Here is a 9103-nt window from a genome sequence, read left to right on the forward strand (position 1 = left end):
CTTAAAATAAATAGTGCTTTTATAAGGGATTAAAAAAAACCCCACAAAGCACAATGTCAAATTTTCATGACAGCAGTCTCCTGGTGTCCTTTCCTGAATTTGGCAGACAGGATTGCCAGAGGAAAGGCATTGATAGGGGGTGGAGCGACAAAAGCAGTAGTGTGACCTGGCAAAGGTAAAGGGCCATGGCATCAGCTAGAGCAGCGGTCCACAACATTTTGGCACCAGGGACTGGTTTCGTGGAAGACAATTTTTCCATGGATGGGGGTGGGAGTGGGGGTGGTTCATGCAGTAATGCGAGCGATGGGGAGCGATGGGGAGCGGCAGATGAATCTTCGCTCGCTCATCCGCCTCTCACCTCCTGCAGTGCGGCTGGTGGAGTGGGGGAGCAGTTGCGGACCCCTGAGCTAGAGCACTTAAACTTTAGTGTGCTCACAGACCCCTGGGCATCTTGCTAAAATTCAGACTCTGAATCTGTAGGTCCGGGGATTCTGCATTTCTTAGTTATATATTTATTTATTTTTGGCTGCATTGGATCATGGTGCTGTACATGGGCTTTCTCTAGTTACGGTGAGCAGTGGCTACTCTTCGTTACGGTGCGCGGGCTTCTCACTGCAATGGCTTCTCTTGTTGTGGAGCACGGGCTCTAGGCGCACAGGCTTCTGTAGTTGTGGCACATGGGCTCAGTAGTTGTGGTGCACAGGCTTAGTTGCTCCACAGCATGTGGGATCTTACCCGGGCTCGAACCCTTGTCTGCTGCATTGGCAGGCGGATTCTTAACTACCGTGCCACCAGGGAAGTCCATGGGATTCTGCATTTCTAAGAAGCTCCCGGGTAACACCCACGCTGCTGGGTTCACAAACCACGTTCTGAGTAGCATTTCTACATGGAAAGTCAGTATAAGATTTTTAGAGAACAGTACATTTTTGGGGTGGGGGCAGAGCGGGTGGCTACAGCAAAAGGTAAGGCATATACAGAGCATAAAGGACCACATAAAATTTTACTCCTCCAGAGGTGAAAAATTCCTGTTTTTCCACAATGGTCTACAATTATGCATCACACCAAGTAGAATAAGGAATAAATACAACAGATTCATGAGCAGCAAAGGAATAAGCTGGGACAAGAGCAATAAGTTCATCCTCTTGTGTGCAGTATGTGAAAGGCAGAGGGACCCTCTTTACATCCTCCTGCTGAAACCGGAACTTCCTGAGGGGAACTTTCCTTGAGAATCTCACGAACCTGTTGGTATTTTAGGAGGGGTTAGCATAGAGTGGTGTTAGCTTTAATAACTGCAAAGCCATCATGAGCTTCTCTCTTTGTTGGAATTGGAAATAGGCTGGATTTAACAACGGCAATAATCTTATGACCAGAAGAAGTGACATTTCATATCCGTTTTGCTGGGTGCTAGTGAATATCACTGTTTGTTTTCACAGGATGTGAAAGAGCTGCTGTAGGAGGAATGCTCCATCAGTGCTAACCAAACAGAAGTCAGATGGCAGATTGACTGCCACTGGTGAGTTCCATCCCACATCCAAGGAAGACACGATTCTAATCTTATACAAATGTTTCCAGAGAACTAATGAAGAGGGAACCCTTTCCATGTGATTTTATGAGGCCATCATAATCTTGATGCCAAAACCTGACAAGGACACTTTCCAATTTTAGTATATGTGCTGCTGAAGCGAGCACGACAAGGACACTTTGAGGAAGGAAGATTATAGGCTGGCCAATCTCACCCCTAAATATAAATACAAAAATCTTAAACATAGCATTAGCACACTATGTCATTGGTCTCAATTATTTGTTGCCCCATCCTATGGGAGAATTATACTTCTAATTCTCTATGGGCATCAGGCGTGGTCAAAGGACTTGCTTAAGCCAATAAAATGTGAGCAAAAGTGACCCACGCCCTTTTCAAGCAGAGGCTTTAGGAGCCATTGTGTGGTTCTACCATTGATCCTTCTGTGATACGAGTAGGGTGTCCAAGATAAGGACTGCTCTACCCTTTTGGGTTCCAGAATGAAGAAAATGTGAATACCGCAGCCAAAATTTAACCTGAGCATGAAACAAACCCTGTTGCTGCAAACCACTAAGATCTGCGCGTTGTTTGTTACTGCAGAAATGGCGACAGTGTAAGAGGATCAGCTGCTTAGCCTGGCGGTCATTGGTCTGGTTGACGGTGTCATTGATGGGCCATTTGCTGCTTCTGGGTAATATAAACAAAAGAACTATGCACAGGTATAAATAGCAATCTAAAAAGGCTGGCAAATCTTTGTTCACATATGCGCAGTCTCAGATGACACAAGCAAAGACAGGGAAAAGGAAGTAGTGATCGATATTGACGTGACAAAGTAGGAAATCAAATTATGACATTAATGGACACTCCAGGCCATAAGGATTTCACCCCAGATATAATTAGAGGAGCTGTCCAGGCTGAGGTAGCTGAGATGTGGATACTGGCAGGAAAGGAGTTTGAAAATGGATCATGACCTCCCGATTCATTCCTTAAAGAAACACAGATCCATCTACCCCAAAGAATCTGTTCAAGCTTGCACTCAGCAAAGGGCTCAACTCATCTTTAGTAATGAGACTCCTACCCCTAATGGATTTCCTGTGCTGTTATACTGTTAAGCTGTAAGTGCAGCTGTCATTATTTAAAGATTGAGTAATGTCTTTAAAAAAAATACTGATGATGCCACAAAGGAAAAAGAAAACTGATTTGTTAACTAATAGCCAGATGCTACAGATATAGACTCTATGTTTTTTGTTTTGTTTTTAATTAGGGTAAAACATAACATAAAATTTACCATCTTCATTTTTTTTTTTTTTTTTTTTTTGTGGTACGCGGGCTTCTCCCTGTTGTGGCCTCTCCTGTTGAGGAGCACAGACTCCGGACGCGCAGGCTCAGCGGGCATGGCCCATGGGCCCAGCCGCTCCGCGACATGTGGAATCCCCCCGGACCGGGGCACGAACCCGCGTCCCCTGCATCGGCAGGCGGACTCTCAACCACTGCGCCACCAGGGAAGCCCCATCTTCGTTATTTTTAAGTGTACAGTTCAGTAAGTATATTCACATTGTTGTGCAACCAGAACTTTTTCATCTTGCAAAACTGAAACTCTATACTCATAAAACAACAACTCCCCGTTTCTTCTTCCCATCCAGCCCCTGGCAACCAGCATTCTACTTTCTGTCTCTATGGATTTGACTACTATGGGTGCCTCATAGAAGTGAAATCATGCACTCTTTGTCTATTTGTGACTAGTTTATTTCACTAGAATAATGTCTTCAAGTTTCACCCATGTTACAGCACATGTCAGACTTTCCTTCCTTTTAAAATTTAGTTTAATATTTTCCCATTTATTGAGATATAATGGACATATAGCACTGAATAGGTTTAAGGTGTACAGCATAATGACTTGACATACATATACTGTGAAATGATTACCACAATAAGTTAACATCCACTACCTCATATAGTTACCAAAAAAATTTTTTTCCTTGTGATGAGAACTTTTAGGATCTAGTTTCTTAGCAACTTTCAAATATGCCATACAACAGCATTAACTATAGTCACCATGTTGTACATTACATGCGCAGTACTCATTTAACTTATAACTGGAATTTGTACCTTTTGACCACCTTCATTCAATTCTCCCACCCTTTTCCTTCCTTTCTAAGGCTGAACAATAGTCCACGCTATGTATATACCACATTTTATTTATCCCTTCACAGACTCAAAACTTTTGAGATATACAAAGTCTTTCAAAAGCTAGAGAGATACAGGCTGTTTCAGTGTCTGTGTAACAGCTGCTGGGTGTGGTTGCTGGATATAAGAATGAGAGGTCAGGATTTCTGCCAATTCACCTAAATGCCCAGAAGGTTTAATCTCTGCTTTCAAAAATTCTGTTTACTTAAGCTAAAGAAACAATGTGCACTTGAGATTTTTTTTTAATTAGAGAGGAAAAAAGCTATGAGAATTACTAGAAATTATTAATAACTATTCTTTTAGAAAATTAAAAAGTGCTAACAGATAAAGGAGAGGTAAGATTGCCCTTTCTGCTCAAAAATTGGATTTTCCTATGAAATTTTAGTAAGTGGGATTAAGTTGTTGAGATTTATGGAAACTCTGCCAAATATGTATTAAAAGACATTGCATCAAGGTGAAATAAGCTCTATTTCCAACCAAACTGTAAATGGTTCCAGTTTTCTCTTTTGATTTGCAATTTTACTACATACTTTTAAAGGAAACAACTAAAGTGGATTTAATTGTTAAAGCAGTGGAACATTGACCTGTACCCTTTTGTTCAGGTAACTGTAGGAGAAGACTGGCTGGAGGTTTCAGAAAAGAGATTTTGGTGTTGAATGTAAGAGAGTTCCTCTTCTAACATGTACATTAAAAAAAATTAATCTGAAATTTGTGGAAGCTGTTCCAGTAGTAACCAAGATTTAGAATTTCAGATGTGCAAATTCAACTAATAAAATACCTTTAGTTTGAACATTCAAAATGTCAATCAACTTGATTCACCACATTCACAAATCATAAGAGAAAAATCATATGACTGTTTCAATAGACATAGAAAAAGCATTTGATAACATTTAATATCTATTCCCCAAAACTCCTAACAAACTAAGAATAGAATGACATTTCCTTAGTCTGATAAAAGCTGTTTACAAAAACCCTGGAGCAAGCAACAAAGCTTTCCTTTTGAGATTGGAACAAGACACGAATGCCTGCAATCATCGCTTCTATTCAATGTTGTCCTTAAGGTCAAAGCCTGTGATGTATGAAAAGGAAAAAAATTAAAATATAAAGGACTGGAAAGGAAGAAACAAAACTGGCATTATTTGCCGATCCTATGATTATATGTATTTAAAAACCTTAAGTAATGTAAAGATAAATAATTAAAACTTAGCACAGTTGCTAGATATAAAACCAACACTAAAAAATCAGTTGTAGGGCTTCCCTGGTGGCGCAGTGGTTGAGAGTCCGCCTGCCGATGCAGGGGACACGGGTTCATGCCCTGGTCCAGGAAGATCCCACATGCCACGGAGCGGCTGGGCCCGTGAGCCATGGCCGCTGAGCCTGTGTGTCCGGAGCCTGTGCTCTACAACAGTGAGAGGCCCGCGTACAGCAAAAAAAAAAAAAAAACACAAAAAAACCCAAAATCAATTGTATTTCTATATACATTCCTGTAAGAAAGCAAAAATTGAAATTAAAAAAAAAATTCACAATGGCATAAAAAAAAATGAAGTCCTAGAAACAAGTCTACCAAAATATGTGCAAGACCTCTTCAGGGAAAATGATAAAACTTTAATGAGAGACATTATAGAAGATCTAAATAGATGGAAAGATATGTTTATGTATTGGAAGAGTAACATATTTAGTTTCTTCAGATAGATTTATAGATTCAATGCAATACCAAAGAAAATGCCAGCATGACAATAATGTCATAAAATATTTGTGGGAATGTAAATGGTTAAGAATTACCAATTACCGGAGCAGTGAAGAAGAGAGGCGAAAGTGACCCCTGGACTGACCAAAGCTGGTGCACCACTGCATCCCTGTGTCCAGAGCCTATGTCCCGTCTCAACCAGGCCCAAGAGAAAGTCTGAAGCGGATGCTAGAGATAAAGCCAAGGTGAAGGACAAACCACAGAGAAGATCTGCAAGGTTATCTGCTAAACCTGTTCCTCCAAAGCCAGAGTCCAAGCCTAAAAAGGCCCCTACAAAGAAGAGAGAGAAGGTACCCAAAGGGGAAAAAGGGAAAGCTGATATTGGTAAGGATGGGAATAACCCTGAAGAAAATGGAGATCCCAAAACAGACCAGGCACAGAAAGCTGAAGGTGCTGGAGATACCAAGTAAAGTGAGTGCATTTTTGATAACTGTGTACTTCTGGTGAGTGTACACTTTGAAATACTATTTTTGAAAATCAAGTTTTATAAAAATGCAAAAAAGAATTACCAATTACCTCCTGAAAAAAACCGAGACAGTAGGACTCACACTACTAGGGAGTAGTATTTATTACAAACTATCATAATTAAAATAGTGTGGTATTACCAATGTTCATAGCAGCATTATTTACAATTGCCAAGATATGGAAGCAATCTAAGTCTCCATCAGTTGATGAATGGATAAAGATGTGGTATATATACAATGGAATACTACTCAGCCATAAAAAAGAAAGAAATTTTTTCCATTTGCAGCAGCATGAATGGACTTGGAAGGCATTATGCTAAGTGAAATAAGTCAGACAGAGAAAGACAAATACTGTATGATATCACTTATATGCAGAATCTAAAAATACAGCAAGCTAGTAAATATAACAAAAAAGAGGCAGACTCACAGATGTAGAGGACAAACTGGTGATTGCCAATGGGGAGACAGGGAGGGGCAATATAGTGGTGGCGGAGTGGGAGGTACAAATTATTGGGTGTAAGATAGGCTACAAGAATGTATTGTACAACACAGGGAATATAGCCAAAATTTGGTAATAACTGTAAATGGGGTGTAACCTTTCAAAATTGTCTAAAAAATAAGAAGTAATTTTTAAAAAGATAGTGTGGTATTAGTGTAGAAACTGGCCAGTGGAAAAGTATGGGTTTGGACAAAGGAAGCCCGTACCTACCTGTTATCCAAGAGGACTATCCAGCCCTGGGTACCTCCTCATATAGACCACTACCTTCCATGGAAATGTTATTCTTTAAAGTCTGGAGCCAAAGTCTCCTTCAAGAAGTATGGCAAGGGCTGGAATAAATGGCCATAATGAGAGCAGGAAGACTGCCTCAGGCTACAAGCATCTGGGGACATTCTTCTATGAGATTTTGTAACTTAGTTTATACAAGGAGCACATTCAAATAGAGTCAATATAGGGCCTCCACCATCCATGACTGTACCTCATAAGAATATACCTTTTTCTGATACTTCTCAGTTCATACTGGGAAAAACTGCTCACATCTGTACCTGGAGGAGAGAACAATTTCTCAGTTAAATTTGGTCTGACCCTCTCTTAGCTCGATCAATTCAATGACAATGGTTATAAAAAGATGTTGAAATGGACTTTTTCCTGTTATTCTAGAAGGTCCATTAGGACCAAAGCTGAGAACAAGGCAGCATCAGGTGTTCTGATAATTAAGGGCTGGCCACCCCTTTGAGGACTTAAGAGATAACCCACTAGCTCTGCTACCCCTAACCACCATTCCAAAACCCCCTCTCAAAGAAAGCCGAAAAAAAAGGAGGAGGGAGAGAGGGAATGAGGGGGGGTTATCAGACATATGAGTCTTTGGCCTAGGGAGAAGAGCTACGGCTTTTCTTTTCCCTTCATGCTGGGGAGGAGGAGATTTCATGTCCCTCCCCAAGAAAGGATGGTCCAAGAGAATCACTTGTAGGTATATTGGAGGTAATCACACAAGGAGACTGGCATCTCATGCCCATGTTGGACATGAAATGGACTTGGTCTACCTTCTGTGTCTGGTTGAGCAGGAAGAAAGGAAACAGGATAGAGATGGCAGGGTAGCAAGAGAGTACTACCACGGAGCAGCTGTACTCCTATGATTTGGAGTTTCCTATAGGCCAGTGGCTACCAGCTGAGTTTACACTACACTGCCAGTTCCCTACTCAAGAGTACTGGATGAGGAAACCCCACCAACTGGAAGCTATGGAGTGTACTACTCCCATCCTGACCTCATAAGAATCATCATCTCCAACCTGATGCCACACATTTTATGATTCCATCCTATTCCAATTTCCACTCCCATTCTACCTCCACTCGTATCCCCATCTCTATACCCCTCTCCTCATCTCCATTCCCCCATCCCTACAGATCCATCTTCCCATCTTCATTTTCATTCCCATCCTTCTCCTCCTCTATCCCCCTCTCTATCCTCAGATTCTACCCCATCTCCATCCCTATCTGGTCTCCATTCCACCCACATCTCCATCTTCATTTTTATCTTCAGTTTCATCCATCTTTATCACCAGCTCCTGCTTCTTCCAAGGTTCGTTCCTATCCCGTTCCAATACTCATCCTTGGTGAATCCCAATCTTCATTGCTATCTCCATCCTATCTCCAATGCACCTATTCTTAGATATTTCCTTTCTATCCTCACTTCATCCAAGGTGAAAATTGAGAAAGATTCATGAAGAAGTCTAAAAGTTTGGAGGAATGTTGGGGACTATGAACGTTGATGATCCCTCCATACAAAATTTCCTCCCCAGATTCCAAGTGAGAAACTTCAAAAGAAATCACTCATGTTAGATTTCAGATAGAACTTCTCCACTGTTCATGGTGCGTGTAGAGCAGGGCAGGGATTGGGATAGGAAGTGGGAGGGAGTAGAAGGGAGGTAAGGCAGCCTGAGAGAGATACAAAGACAAAGACACAAAGAGAGAAGCTAGGATAAGTCAGAGACCAGAAGAGGCAAAGGAGAAAGAAACATATGGAGTAAGAGATCTCAAGTCTGATTTAATCTGAACCTCTTTCCATTCCTTCCCCCTCTTTTCCACAGGTCAGGCTTTGATACAAGGAATTTAGAGAAGGGAAAATTGTGGTCTGCCTTTTCATTGAATCCTTTGTTCAGCATTTTTGTTGTTGTTGTTTTGTTTTGTTTTTTCCCCAAATGAATATGAAAGGAGCTGGAAATGGACAATTATCTGGCTGCAGAGATGATCCTGTTTGGGATGGAAACGGAGAAGTTGGGGGTGGGGTGGAGATGAGAATAGAAGTGGCACTGTAATGATGATGATGAGTTGACGAACATGCGACTAGAGTTTTCAATTATACCGAATGATTAGAAAGCTAATGAGCCTGCCCAAGACATTAAGGCACTGGAAAGGGAAATGTGACAAAACCGAGTTGAAAGAAGTGATTAGAGGATAATAACGGTTTTATGTTTCTACCCCAACCGAGTTTTAGACCATTCAACAAGCCAGTTACCTGCTGTGTAGAGTCTCTTCCTTTTCCTAAGACTTTGCTATGAGTTCTCCTGACCTTACCTGATAGTGAGCTGGGAGGTTTCAAAAGACAGATAAACCCATACTAAGAAAGCCTGGCTTAGGGATTCTGAAAGGTTTCTTCCCTTATGTTAGAGCTAGGAATTCAAAAGTGG

General features: G+C 41.2%; 1 pseudogene; it reads left to right on the top strand.

The window, feature by feature from the left end:
- The first annotated feature begins 303 nt into the window (after positions 1 to 303).
- On the top strand, positions 304 to 5863 carry LOC136126008 (non-histone chromosomal protein HMG-17 pseudogene; annotated as a pseudogene).
- Positions 5864 to 9103: the final 3240 nt, after the last annotated feature.

The sequence above is a fragment of the Phocoena phocoena genome, chromosome 1 (assembly GCF_963924675.1).
Source record: "Phocoena phocoena chromosome 1, mPhoPho1.1, whole genome shotgun sequence".
Classification (NCBI taxonomy): Eukaryota; Metazoa; Chordata; class Mammalia; order Artiodactyla; family Phocoenidae; genus Phocoena; species Phocoena phocoena.